This window comes from Schistocerca piceifrons, chromosome 3 (assembly GCF_021461385.2).
Source record: "Schistocerca piceifrons isolate TAMUIC-IGC-003096 chromosome 3, iqSchPice1.1, whole genome shotgun sequence".
Lineage (NCBI taxonomy): Eukaryota > Metazoa > Arthropoda > Insecta > Orthoptera > Acrididae > Schistocerca > Schistocerca piceifrons.
The window spans coordinates 806,510,727-806,526,253 of record NC_060140.1 but is presented as its reverse complement, the minus strand read 5'-3'; the positions used below and the strand labels follow the sequence as shown (position 1 = coordinate 806,526,253).

General features: G+C 42.7%; 1 protein-coding gene across 1 annotated transcript in view; it reads right to left on the bottom strand.

Moving 5' to 3' along the window:
• LOC124787991 (putative polypeptide N-acetylgalactosaminyltransferase 9) overlaps positions 1–15,230 on the bottom strand; it is a 498,384-nt gene extending 483,154 nt beyond the window's left edge. The window contains exon 1 of the mRNA XM_047255023.1: positions 15,158–15,230. The gene's annotated coding sequence lies outside the window, so the exon portion shown is untranslated. The remainder of the gene's footprint in view (positions 1–15,157) is intronic.
• Positions 15,231–15,527: the final 297 nt, after the last annotated feature.

Here is a 15,527-nt window from a genome sequence, read left to right as displayed (position 1 = left end):
AATGGATGCCGTATGGAGAGCGTGGAGTCAGCAATTCGCTCTCCAGGCCGTTTTCAGTTTTCGTGACCTGGAGTCAAGTAGCTCCTCCATTGACATCACAAGGCTGAGTGCACCGTTTTCCAGTCCTGCCACCGAAGAAGAACCCCTGTCAGTAGGGGGAATCGAACCTGGCTCATCCGCATGGCAGTCAGCCGCACCGACCACTCAGCTCTGGAGGCGGGCAATTTTCGATCACCAATCCATAGAATAATATCGGATTACTTTGTCCTGCTGTTTCTTGTACGACGTACCAGTAGCCGGTAAGCTTCTGCTTCCAGTGTCGAGCCGGCAGTCCTCGACAGGCTTGCGCCACCAACGCCCGCGTGTCGCTCGACAAAGGGCTGTGGCGCTATGCGGCGCCGTGACGCATTTCGGCGACCTTTCCAGCAGCCGAAGGCGCGCCTGGCTTCCCGAGCAGGGCCAGCGACTGGAGCTGGAGCCCGACTGGAATGTTATCGCAGCCGGGCGTGGCGGCGCGGGGGCGTTGCGGCGACGGCTGTGGTGGCTTGCGCGGGATCTGTCGCCGGCCAGGGGCGTGACGTAACGCGCAGGGAGAGAGCGCGCGGCGGATAAGCCGCTGGAACACAAGCTGCACGTAGTCAACAGTGACATACGTTGCTGTGTACGTATTCATACGGAAAAGGGCATCATCATTCACGCACTGTTCAAGCCTGGTGTCTTAAGTTCCGAACATTCGCCGACTAGATATCGCTCATAAATTGGAACCTATTTATGGTTCTGTCAAGAGACTTTCGAAGAGCCGGCTCCATCCGCCTCTAATCATGCCAGCTGCCATTCAGGGCGCTGACACCGGCAACTCGTCCAGTTGCTGGATTTGTCAGGAAACAAATGAAAACCAAGTAAAAACATAACACAAAATTGACTTTGACTCTTCTGTACCATTTCCCAGGAGTAGAACATTCAAAGGTGCTCAAAGTGGTGACCCTGGACACTGATACACTGGTGCACTCGTTGAATGAAAGAATTATTTACAGCTTCCAGTGTTGCCTGCTGAATAGAATTTCAAGCAAGCACGATACGTTCCTGCATGTCCTCTGGAGTTGTTGGAATATCGCGATAGACATCGTCTTTAATGCATCCCCAAAGAAAAAAGTCCAGAGGACTTATGTCAGGAGACCTAGCAGGCCATCTAACTGTTCCTCCTCGACCAATCCATCTGGCAGGATACATTCGGTTCAGAACACAACGTGCACGCAAGGCATTATGTGCTGGACATCCGTCGTGTTGATACCACATATGCATTCTGGTTCTTAGTGGCACTTCATCCAGAAGAGGAGGAAGAATTCCTCTGAGGAAGTTGGCATAAGCTGTGCCGTTTAGACTACCATTGATGAAATAAGGGTCAATAATTGTTGTACCAAGCATCCCACACCAGACATTAACTCTCCACTGACGGTGATGTTCCACCTGTCTAAACCATCGCGGGTTGTCGCTGGACCAATAATGCATGTTCCTTGTATTTACCTGTCCTTTGTTTGAGAAGGAACATTCATCGGTAAGTAGAACATTGGAGAAGAAGTACGGGTTGGCGAGGATTTGCTGCTGTGCCCACTGACAGAACTGTACACGATTCTGGAAATCATTCCCATGCAATTCTTGGTGCAGGTGTGCATGGTAAGGATGGAACCGGTGACGTGTAAGAATACGATGTACACTGGTTTTAGGAATACCAATCTCGTATTCAAGCTGTCGTGTGCTCACATGTGGATTCATAGCAAATGAAGCGAGAACAGTAAATTCGGCAGCTTTGTCTGTGCGTGTGCTACAACGATTGCGTTGTGGTGGCCTGACACTTCCCGTTTCCTGAAACGTCACAACAAGAAGAGGAAACATCCATCGGGAAGGTGGGTTCTTGTCAGGATATCGCTCTCTGTACAGTTCCGCTGCCTGCATAGCATTTCGCCTACCTTTAACATCAACAATAAAAGAAACTTTTTGTCGATGCAGTTTGTAGGAAGGAGAGCCTTTACTGTATGCCTACTCTACACAACAGTATTTAAAAGGACTAAACTGCTATACTAAATGTACTCGTATATAATAAAACAGTATAGCAATTCCTGTTCTGCCAACTTACATTCCCCATGGATGAGTAGCATTTCTACCTTCTCTTCGTTGGCGTACATTGTACTCACGCAGCTCTTCAACTGACAAGTGCATGTAGATGTAATTCCGTTGGTCACGGACATCTACAGGACGCAATGCCGCTTTCGGCTACTTCCAGCTGCGCCAGTCGCTATAAGCCCACGGTCGTCGGACAGGAAACGCCTAGCGTGAAGCGTAAGTCATAAAGCCAGACTTACAAGCAGTCAGATGAAGCTGACCAAATTTGAATTCCTATAGATCAGCTCTTTCGCTTTCAATTTGTTAGGTCCGATTAGTGTTAGGACATCAGCTACAGTGCAACGCATCACGTTAACACCCCACGTTTTCTATTGCATTCTGCATCAATGCTTTAAATTAAACAATGGAAAATCCAGGATGGAATAATGGCTATTATGAAAAGGATAGTTGCTTCTCACCATATACCGACTCAGCATCTCCACTAATGGTGAGCAGCAACTATCCTTTTCCTAATACTGTCAGTGTTTTAAATTAATTTTTATTATTTGTTTCATTTTGTGTTGCTCATATTACTTCTGTCAGATGTTACGCCCTGTGAGAATATCTGTATCCAATTTCCACCTTAGATCGTCGGCAAGTATTTACAGCTGTAGTCAGTATATCGAGTGATTCAGCTACCCCTATCGATGGGTTTTATGAAACCCATAATGCCCTAAAAAACTACAGCTGAGATTTTCATATTGTCTCACTTGTTACGCACAAACTATTAGCCATACAGAAAATATAAACAAGTCCTTGTTACAGAACATTTAATGTGGTTACATATCCTACTGGGATACGTTTCCGCTGGAGGCCACGGTTTTCGACTCGTTCAAGAAAAACGCGTTTGGAGGTCACTTTTGTGCGTTTTTCTTGAATAATTTGAAATCTATGACCTCTAGTGTAAACTTATCCCAGTACAAAATTTAATTACGTTACATTTCCTACAGTAAGATCCTGTTTACTTTTTCTATAGGAGTAATAGTTTGTATGCAGTGAGTGAGAGAATATGAAAACCTTCCATATGGTATCTGAAGGCGTTGTGGGTTCCATAAAATCCGTTGGTAGGGACTGCTTTATAGCCCTGTATAAACCAATACCCCTACAGTAACACATATAGGTAACACAACACAACTGTGAAAAATCTGAGTTAAACTAAAAATGACTTATGTGTTGAAAACACAGCGCTGGTCAACGTTAATAAAAAGAACAATAATGATGTTACATTCTATAGTATTTTTCAGTCTCTGTCACGTAAATCATCCACACAAAGTAGAAAATACACCATCACATTACGAGAACACATCATAAAACACGCAAAGATAAATGCAACACTCTTAATGCATTTTACTGGTATATGGCCATCAATATTGGAGCACCAGGAAGGAGAGCCAATAATGAAAATTTACTTTGTGCTTACACACTGTAGTAGGAAGAATACATGATTAAATTTGAGGATGTTTTGGGGGTGTACAGGTGGTGAAATTTAGCACACAGAGCTTTCATCTCAAGCAGCAACACTGGCCCTAACGTGATCAGGTATGGAATTTAACAGCACTTAGATGACAGATACTGGTACGTCGTTCCATGTTAGTCTATCAATTGTAGTGTCTGGCGACTGGTGGTGTGCCATTCTCTCAGGAACACATGACCAGTTGTTTTCATTGTGCGAGGGATTTGCAGAATGTGCTGGTACGCCACAGCACGAGCAACATGCGGTCTTGCGCTATCTTGTTGAAAGATAATCACACAGAGACCTCGAAGATTGGTCACAGCCACCGGCCTTACCACGTATGTATCGGCTTCTGCTCGAATTAGTAGCTATGTAAACCACAGGTGATGGTCTTCTATAGCGAATTGCACCCCACACCACTACACCAGACGTTGTACCCAAATGATGACAACCTGTGTTATCTGGGAACGTCCGTTCTGCTCAGAGCCTCCACACACAAATATGTCTATCTCGAAGTACCATGACGTCACTGTAAAGCCCATTATATAGCTCTCTCGTGTCCACTGTCATCGTTTGGAGCATCACTGCCATCTGCACGCCTGTCTCTGCCGCCGCATGAAAGTAAACAGCAACAATGACGGCCGCGCTAGCAGCTCGCGATGCTGCTGACGTCGTCGCACTGTTCATCTGTATCCTTGTCCTGCTGTAAACAGGCCACCATTACTCCAGTTACGGGACGTGGCACTACGATGCTGCAGGGCCGAGCGAACAATGCGTCTGTCTTCTCGAGCACAACTTTCGTGGGCCCGCTGACATCCTGCAAGGCGCTGAGTACGGTTCACATGTTCCATTGCGAGCATCATTTCCAAGGGCAGCCGTCTACAAAACTGAATTGTTGCGACGATAGTCACAGAGTGCTCTATTGCACGCCAAATGGATGTCAGTTTCTCCAGGGTTGCTAAGTAACTAAACATTACATTATTATAAGCCATCACGTTAATTTACTCCAAAATATATACGATTCGCGTCGTATGAGAAGCCTCTGGATGAAATGGACATCGCCCGCATCTCGTGGTCGTGCGGTAGCGTTCTCGCTTCCCACGCCCGGGTTCCCGGGTTCGATTCCCGGCGGGGTCAGGGATTTTCTCTGCCTCGTGATGGCTGGGTGTTGTGTGCTGTCCTTAGGTTAGTTAGGTTTAAGTAGTTCAAAGTTCTAGGGGACTGATGACCGTAGCAGTTAAGTCCCATAGTGCTCAGAGCCATTTGAAATGGACATAATCACTAAAGATCACTTACAAAGAAGCAAAAGTCCAAATTGCGTAAGTTATACGAGGGGTGTTGAATAAGTAATGCAACATTTCTGTTTGCTCGGCCATTTTCGATTGAAAAAATGCGGGTTTTTTGTGGGTCACTGTGAAATATTCCGTTTCAGCCACTATAGATTCATGAAATTCCGATGGGTGGCGGATCTATACGTAGCCTTCAATATGGCATCTGTAATGACAGATATTTATAGGAGTCTGGAGAATGTCTTCGAAGACCTAGCAGAGAACAAAAGCACGGTGAGTCGTAGGCGAGGAGTCTGTCATCATCGTATCTTCGTCGAGCAAACCTGTCTGATACCCGCGTGTCAGCCGGCCGCACACAGCTGTGAATTCTGTAATGTTGGAAAGTGCGGACACACTCATTCGAGGTGATCCACGGATCACAATCCAACAACTCGCTGCACAGCTGGAAGTTTCTGTTAGTAGTGCTGACACACCCGAGAGCATCTCACAGAACTTCATTGGACTGTTCTTCCTCATCCACCCTGCAGCCCCGATCTCGCACCTTGCAACTTGCATCTGTTTGGCCCAATGAAGCATGCAGGATCTCACACCTTTCGATTTCCATCTCTTTGGCCCAATGAAGCATGCGGTCCACAGGACGCAGTACGGGGGGTGGTGGGGAGATTATCGATACTACAAAACCCTGGCTCCAACGTCGCCTAGTGAAGTGGTACCATGTGCCCATAGAGACCCTGTCCCAAAACATGGTTTTGTAGCCTAAAGAGTGGGGAAAAATACGGTATACTGGGATCCTGAATAAAGCCAACGCGCTTTCAGAAAAAATGTGTTGCATTACTTACTGAGCGCCCCTCGTACATTCCTGATTCGACGTCCAAACCAGGCTAGCAAACTGGCTGGCCTCAGTCCAGGCTCTGAATATTGGTAAACCCTAATAGAATTCTGAATGATCGCTCGAAGATTATTTGGCGACCACAGTTAGGCAGCTAGTGGACAATCACTGTAGAACTCGTAAGTAGCTGGTGATCATGTCACTTCACTGCAGCGTGGCTCCCCCCTTCGGAGGTTCGAGTCCTCCCTCGGGCGTGTGTGTGTGTGTGTGTGTGTGTGTGTGTGTGTGTGTGTGTCGTCCTTAGCGTAAGTTAATTTAAGTTAGATGAAATAGTGTGTCAGCTTAGGGACCGATGACCTCAGCATTTTGGTCCTGTAAGACCTTACCACAAATTTCCTTACTTCACTGGAGCCACAATTCAGTTGAAACTCGCTGGCCAGGAGCCATGTGGCGTCCGAAATACTGGTCAAGCAGATGTTTCCTGGTCGTATAAGCGACCAGCGTAAGGAAGTACTGCAGTGACTTTGGAGTCGCCTGACCGAGTGGCGGGTCCCATAATCCCCACCATAAACATGTTGCTGTTGTTATGCTGTTGACGTGCGCCCATTAGGCAACCCTGAAAACCGGGTTATAGCGTGAGTGGGCGCAAGTCTCAGGATTCAGCAGTAATAAAAGTGGAGCGTCGAGAACTCCAAGTACCTGAAAAGGAGAGTTTAATAAAGAACTGATGCTTATCACTACTGTTTTTCGCCTTGTACGCCGAAGGGCAATGGGCGAAGGAAAAGAAAATGAGAAAAGTGATGAAAAAGGTGCAACAGATAACAATGCTAAAGTTCATAGATGGTACAGACCTTGTGGTGTACTGCAGTGAACGAAAGTGAAATAAAACATATCGGAATTTTGGAGAGTAGACAACTATATGCATATGAGATGTGGTTTTACTGAATTGCGTAAAAAGTTAGAAATAAATACGAAATATACTGTAAAGAATGTGTGAAGGAAGAATTCTACGGAAAAATTTTACCAGAGGAAGAGACAGATTTGTGGTGCATCAGATGTGGCATCCAGAAGTACTTAAGTTGGTAACAGAGGGAGCACTCGTGGGGAAAATAGCAGAGGTTGATGAAGAATAGAAAATGCGAAACGGACCGCACAGAATTTGGATATAATAGTTACGTAGAGCTGACAAGATTAGCGTATTATGGAAGGTGGTGTTTATTAACGCAGGTATTCCAATTACTAAACGGCTGAAGCGGTCAGGCGGTCACTGTGTCTCCTTGTTGCTTGGCTATTTAACAGCTTTCATGGGCGACAAAAATTTGATTTCCAGTATTTCATTTAATTATTGACCAAATTTAAAATGCTGTCATTAAGAGACACAATAAGTCAAGTATTAGATATAGGAATTATTTACGTCTTGAGCCAGTGCATCTCAAGGCACGTAAATTACGAAAACTATATTCAAGCAGCGTCTGAGAATTAGAGCGCCATGAGGGTAACCCGAAACTAATAAAACCAACATAGTGAAGGTTTTTTGTCTTCACTTATAAGGGTTTTACATGGTTAATGTCAAATATTTAACACATTCATTCGTCATTAGATGTTTGAAGTTGTTTTATTCACAAGACATGGATTCTTTGAAGACTAAGGGACGAGGATCGTTAGTGGTTTCTTGTAATTGTATGCGCTTTTCTGAAAAGCATGATTTTTCCTTTCGTTTTAATGTTTTTGTATTGTATTCCTTAATTAGGAGATTCAGTTGCAGAAGCACATTTTGGAAGTTCTTTCCATTTCCTTAAATGATAATATGAACAGCAACAAACAGCATACACCGAGAATATAGTCAATGTAACTGATTATAATGATGTAGGAAGATTACAGTCCCGGTTCTGACCTTCTTAGTTTATAGGTCCTGTGACAAACCTGTGTAGAGTTTCATTTCAATACAGTTATTTCTATAGAGAATGTGGAATGGCAATGAGCAAAAGCCTCTTTCTTACACTGCGTACTACAACATCGTTTGGTGGGAAACGTTAGAAAGACAGTCTGGAAGAGTCTCGTATATAATGCAATTATACAGAGGCGCCGAAATGTGATTTAACATAAATTCTCACTAGAACTGGATACATTAGGATTTATCCATGATATTTTAGCCGTATATATCTTCCAAAGTTTCTTCCTGAAGCTGAAATTGCACTTTCATAATAATTACCTGAGCATAATTTATTTAGTGCAAATAATTTTTTAAAACACTGCTATCATGTTACTAGATAGTAAGGAGTCTACGCATGATCAGTTGCCTACGAACTTTTTTCATGGTTTAAATCCACGATATGTTCCGAATAGTCAATGAACAGATTGTTATGCGTACGACGTATGATGGGCATAGATGTCTGCTTCTGTGGCTCTTCCCATGATCCTTTACGACAGGAATAAGTTACATGCCGGCATCATGATTCAACACGCGCCATGCTTACATTCATTTCCATACTCATGCATATCAACGCAGACACTACACAGCACTCGGCGAAAACAGTCTCTCTCCCTCTCTCTCATTATATACATACATATACGGCAAACTTTGTAGCAGAGCTAGATGTCAGACGCAACATACCCAAGAGTGGAGCGAGGGAAAACAAATCCAGTCGTCGAGACTCCTCCGCAGTCTTACACAAACGCAAGTGTAAGACTTCGAAGCCTGCTTAAGGCATGAATTAGTCTTTATAGTACTTTTTCTGCTAACTTAGAAAAAAGAATATTTCGCGAGAAAAACATGTGGACCTATTCCTGTTATTATAAACCCACTAGTAGTGCGCTCTTAAGTTTTCAACTGCTGACGCCAGAAAAACAGCCTAATGGTTCAAATTTACCGTGGCCAGTGTATCATTAAATTGTGACCCTACTGAAGATGATTACGAAATCACTGGAAACGGGTAATGCAAAATCTAGCAACTGAAAAACTACGTAGTGAATAACTGCAGTAATGCGTCGTATCAATAACGAAAAAGTTTGCCGGAAAAATCTGAAGGTAAAAGAACTTACAAAATTATTTACAGAATGTTCTAGAAGTAAAACAATTGTCCAAAACTGGAATAATGCTTAAATAGTTCTAGACCTATCAGCCTCCTTTCTGCAGTGAACAGGGTGTTTCAAACTGATTCACTCCGTTTCATACGACAAAAGACAGGAACTTGGCGTAAATTTTAACTTACGTATTGAATATAAAAGTTTAACTTGGTGCCAATTGCAAATTACCAGTTCATGTACCGGGTGGTTAAAATTAAAGTGTAGCTACTCATAGGGGTCGATTGGGCTGTAATTATCGTATGACAGCGAAACCTAGTAGATATGTTAAAGCGTTAATGCAGAACCGATTTACGCTGAAAAAACATTTAGTTCCAAATCTGGCCACCAGGTGCAAATCTGGTGCTGTACGCTGTTTTTGTGACTGTGACATCCACGCTGTCATTTGACAAGCCATAACTTGAGAGAACACTAAGGCTGTCGAGAACAGAGACCCGATTTTTCTGAAACTGTTTTATGTGAACGGCAGCTATAACAGTGTTGCATTGAGAGAGATTGTCGACTGGAAAAGGTTCTAGGAGAGGTTCAACGTCATTAAGTGGTTTACAGAAGATGATGTTGAAATTCGAAAACAGAGGTGAGCTTCGCGTGGCACGTAGCGGTTATCGACTAGGTTGCTGTTGCTCTGACTGACCATGCAGCACGTACCTCAGGTAGTGCAAGTGCTCGTGAAGTGTCACAAGAATTGTCCATCTCACGGTCAACATTACGCAAAGTTTTGCGGTCTATTTTACACCGATAAATGTACAAGATCGAGATGGTGGAGCAACTGATCCCTCACGATCCGCGGCAACGCTCTGAATTTGCTCTTCAGTTTATGGCACGGATCGAAGTTGAAGACATGTGACCAGACAATATTATGTCGAATGACGAGGAACTTCTTACACTACAGGGTGCAATGAATACACGGACCTGTCGAATTTGGGGTACTGTTTACACGCATGATGTTCACGAAGAGCCATTGCACTCGCCATATGTGACTGCATGGCGTGGACTCACAAACACCTTTATTCTCGGCCCGCTCTTCTTTGAGGACCTGTCAGGCGTACAGTGATGTCTGCACGTTATTGGGATCTCCTTGTACATCAGGTGAGCCCTGCTTTTGAAGTGCGCAACTGTGTGGAAAACACTGTTTTCATGCAATATGGAGCAACACCTTATGTCGCTCGCCCAATGAAAAATCTGCTTATTGCAACCTTCCACGAACATGTTATCTCCAGAGGTTTTCCAGATGCTTGGCGTGCAAGGTCACCTAATCTGAATCGATGTGACTGTGGAATCTGAAAGAACGTGTTTACCAGGGACACGTTAGGTCTGCACCTGATCTGAAGGTCAGTATACAGTAACACGTTGCTCAGATTCTATCGGAGCTGCTGCCAGCAGTTGGTGATCACGTCGTTTCACGGATGCAGCACCTCATCGGTGTCTCCAGTGTTCATATTGAACAAACTTTGTAAGCGGCTTAAAATAAAATCATCATTATGCCTTTCTTACTTGTCCGATCTTTTCTGCCCACGATCCGTTCCTAACTCATTCCACATGGAAACATTTCTGTAAATCTTATTTGCATTCACAGCGCCAGATTTGCACCTGGTGGCCAGAACACTTCTCCCGCTTGTTCATTGCCCACTGTGGGCGGAGTCTAGATGAGATAATGCAGCAACAAAAGGCGTTTTCCGTGTCAACAGGACGGTGCAATTCAGTTACAACTATGCGGCTTAACAATTAGCTGCCTCAACTAGTGGAAGGGCTCTATGTGGCGATCGCATCTCACATTCCAATATCTGACTCCAAGGTCGCCTGATCTCAAGGAATGCGCATTATCTTTTTATGTGCGTGGTGGGAGGGAGCAGGACGAGGGGGGGAGGGCCTCACTCCCCTTCCAGCAACTTTAGGTGACGATCAGCAGTGAATGCAATGATTTAAAAAGTAGGAGACGAGTTTGTTTAAACGTCGTGCGTCAGTTGGATGGCGTGCTGAACCCTTGTGAAATGTAAATAAGACCTTTGATACTAAACGTGATCATAAAAAGTATTCCAACATTATATCAAGATACTGGCATGCAAAATCGAATTGTTGTTTTGAAAACAAAAACTTTGTAGGGCTACGCCTACGATAAAATTTACCGTATGTTCCTACCTCCATTTATGTGCAAGCTATAATCTTGTGACATCGAACGAATAATTTTGAAACATCGTTTATAAGATATTCACTACCCAACGTTTTTCTCTTAACTGTTCGCGATTTTCAGCTGTTACTCATTTCAAAGCGATTTTGACTACACTGCATTGAAATTTAGCAGTAATAACGCCAAGTGCCGTGAGATAGCATGAAAACCACATTCAAGTAACAGTTAGAAACTGAACAAGTAGGAATAAAATATTGCCAAAAATACAACAGGTCCAAAAAAGATGTCGAAAAATCTAGAACCCGTAAAAAACCATCGCTTAAGGTTAAGAGCAGGTCCGCTGCAAGAGCCATGGAATACTTCATTCACAATAAGACTGTCATTGGAAAGGATATACAGAAAAAGAAACAAATGTAATGTAAAGAGGAAATGCATAAACCAAGAATTTAGATGCCACAGCAGTGGTGAAACATTACTTGCTCAAAGAAATTAACGGCTTACTGGAAATCATATATCAATTGCCATTTTATTCGAATAACTTAGAATATCATTATTGAGAGTTTAATGAAAATAGAAACACACAACTACTAGCTGAAACAGAATTGTCGACTTTCAGTTAGCTATAATGGAAATGATGGAAATGGTAAGACGGCTTCCTTTTGTGAACGTGAATTTTATAAGATCAGAAAAACAAAGTTACGTACCAAGTATTATAATGCAGGTCAAAGTGGAGTGTCCAGGCTAGGGAATGACAAGCACTGAGCGAGCAGACACGTGTGCGTAGATAATAGGGAGATCAAGGAACACATGCAGCAGCAGCCAACACCCAATCAGCATACAGATGCGAATCAGTTGCAGTGATTACAATAGCAACCTCTCACAGTTGCGCACGTGACCGTATTTTAGTACGAACGTGAAATTAATCTATGATTATGTAGATAAAAAGAACTACTATGGCTTTTTGGAACCGAATTTTATTTTTGTTTTTAATTAATCAGAACATTTTATCTATTTGCTTAAGGCACGTTTAGTGCTCAACAAAACAAAGTCACTATATTTATTACCTGATTATTTAGAAATTACGTATGTAGTGTCTCATTCTAGAACCGTAGTTGCATTCCCTTTTACTATACTTAAACGATGTAGATGAGCACGGTTGTCTCTCCTTCATTAAATGTATGGTACTTCTTCCGAAAGTTTGTGTTCAGAGTTGCATACAAGAGAGCCAACGTACAACACACAAAATACTGGAGACATAAAAGTATGTTCACAATCTACTTCATTTACTTATTTAATTATTTATTTGTGCAGCCATCAGTCGTCTGACCGATGCGACCGCCACAACTTCAAAATGGCTCTGAGCACTATGCAACTTAAATTCTGAGGTCATCAGTCGCCTAGAACTTAGAACTAATTTAACCTAACTAACCTAAGGACATCACACACTTCCATGCCCGATGCAGGATTCGAACCTGCGATCGTAGCGGTCGCCCGGCCCCAGACTGCAGCGCCTAGAACCGCACGGCCACTATGGCCGCCACAACTTCCTTCATTGTGTTGACCTGCTCATCTCCGAACTTTTGCATCCCCCTACACACACATTCGCTAATGAAATTCGTCATAAATAATCCACCACAATTTGAGAAGAACAGTGATGTACATATCTACAGCACTAAGGGGGGGGGGGGGAATAACCTTTATTATCCTATGTTAAAGTTGTCGGTGGCTCAGAAAGAAATTCAATAAACAGCAACAAAAATTTGTGATGATTTGCCCAAAAGCATAAAATGTCTGACAGGTAGCGAAGCACTTTTTAAACCCAATTTGAAATCATTTCTGCTGGACATCTACATCGATTCCACTTACGAAATTCTACTTGCAAACTGATAGCCACGGGAAAAAAAATATCAGTTGTAGTTGCTTGAGTAGAAGTAAAAAAAGTGTTCATTAAAGTTAACAATAATCATATATAAATATCCCGTAAAGGAACTCATTTCACGTCATTTCGATGAAGATTCGTTCAAATGACCCGTGGAACATTAACTAACTCAAACGTCCTGAATTATTTGTTGGATAATATCTAACTTCCCCTGGAGTTTTTATCTCTGCAGCTACCTCTAGAACCATGGGAGTACTCGCATTCGGAACGCAGACGATTCAACACCCGCATCCGACCATTCTGATTTAGGTTTTCCGTGATTTCCCTAAATCGCTTCAGGCGAATGCCGGAATGGTTCCTTTGAAAGGGCACAGCAGACTTACTTCCCCATCTTTCCCTAATCCGATGAGACCGATGACCTCGCTGTTTGGCCCCACTCTCCCAAATCAACCAACCATGGAAGTTATTCCCTGGTGGGTATCACAACGCATGTTTTTATGCATACGCAAACATTCATAAAACGTCACACATCTTTGGTAAAACAACTTTTGTACAGTTATGAACTCTTGATGGTATCGTGTGAATCACCTGTTTAGTCTTAAGTTGTCTGAAGATGACCTATAAACCCGAAAGCAGGCTCATAAGTAACTATAAAATAAATATTGTTGCCTACTATCAATACTATGTACTAAAGTTTTTGATATGAGTAAAAATATTAATAGTTAAATTATTATTATAATCGCTTTCTGTGGATTACTGAACATACTTAAGACAATTAGATAAAACGTTTATTTAAAACCAAAAGGGTTGCAAAAGACGAGTAATATACATTGGAATGTGGTACGAATGAAATTCGAAAGCTATGCGTGTAAACTTACTTCAGCGCTTAATCAGACAAATAATTCCGATAACCATTAATCTTTATATCTCACCGTAGAGGCCCTTAATGGATGAGCACAACGGTATTTTAAAGGAGATTTTTTTCGTGCTATTTAACGTTTTCAATACACTTTCTGAGAAACAGGAGGCGCGAAATACGCAGTGACCACTAAAACTGTAACGAAAGGAAGTAAAATAAGGAAAGTGTAGGTATAGACGGAAGAATATGTGATTAATGTAGGTGATCTGGGGTTACTTGGATTGGAAAAGAAGTCACCTCTGGCAGCCACATGACTCTAACGCGGCTGGGTACCGTGACCAACTGAGCTTAGTCGACGGATCCTGCTTCAATTCTACGTCAGGGTTTATACAAGTCATAGTGGCTCGCGATTGGTGCCGTACCAATATAGTGCCACTCCACGACCAGATGTTTTCAACGAGTGAGAGAGAACTACAGAATGAGCTGACCAGGAAAATTGTAGAACATTCCTATGCTGTGTCAGGTTTGATTCCATACGGAAACAAATGGTTCAAATGGGTCTAAGCACTGTGGGACTTAACATGTGAGGTCATCAGTCCGCCAGACTTAGAACTACTTAAACCTAACTAACCTAAGGACGTCACACACAGCCATGCCCGAGGCAGGATTCGAACCTGCGACCGCAGCAGCAGCGCGGTTCCGGACTGAAGGGCCTAGAACTGGTCGGTCACAGCGGCCGGCCATACGGAAAGTTCTGCTCTGTGATTGTATTCATTGTAATTAGTAAACGGTACAGCAATCAGTCGTAATAATGTATGTATAAAATGCATATGTGAACCATCAGCTGCTTTTATTTTAAACCCAAATATCTACTGGATACGGTCTTTGACCATCTTCGCAGATGAGGTTTAAAATAGTTTAAGCCGCCATATTGCATTAGTCATTGCTTAAGATGTGTAGTGCAAGCCATGAATGTAAATGTATGACACGGGACTTCAGAAGCAAACATACGAATTTACTCCACTTAAAACTTTCAGGGGTAAAATGTAAAGTATGGGCGCAAATTCTTCATGGTCAGTGTAGCGTAATGAGTAGAGACGCAGATTTGTGAGGTATTAGGTGACATGTAGGTGGTTCATGTCTCACTGAATCCTACTACCCCTCGCTTTTTTAATACATTCTGATACTTTCTAATTAGTTTCATAGACGTATGTTCTATAATATTCGATATTATGTAAATACAAGTGCGCTATATCTGAGGAATGAGTTTGTTCGATTGGCTTTCTACACAAGACAGCTTGTACAACGTGCAGAAAGATATTTTGCATATTCTTATTTCGAGTTTTGTATTTCGCATGTTGTAAAGATGTAGCTGAATTTGTTGCAGGCCATACTCATGGCGTCGCAATATTAATGGCCAGTTGTTTATTTAATAGTATTACACAATAATTGGTAGCCAATAGGGAAAGTTTTTACCTGAAATGCGTCTGGAGATCGTTGTTATCACAGCAGCTATGCAAGGTTTACGTTGAACACACGGGCTGCGGACCTGGAACAAAGAACGGATCGTCAAATTCATGTGCTGCACTTACAGCGCCACAGTGCTATGAACAACAAATGAATATTTGCTGCCGGTATAAACGAACATGAACTGCTTGTCTTTATTATTTTATGAAAGCTATATACAATAACTGCGCTATATTTTGTGTTCCTCCTCAATCTCTCTCTCTCTCTCTCTCTCTCTCTCTCTCTCTCTCTCTCTCAACTCCTATACAAATGTCCCAGGAAACGTTGACACACTATAAACTGTTCATTCCAGCAAATTATAGAATGCAGGTCCCAATAC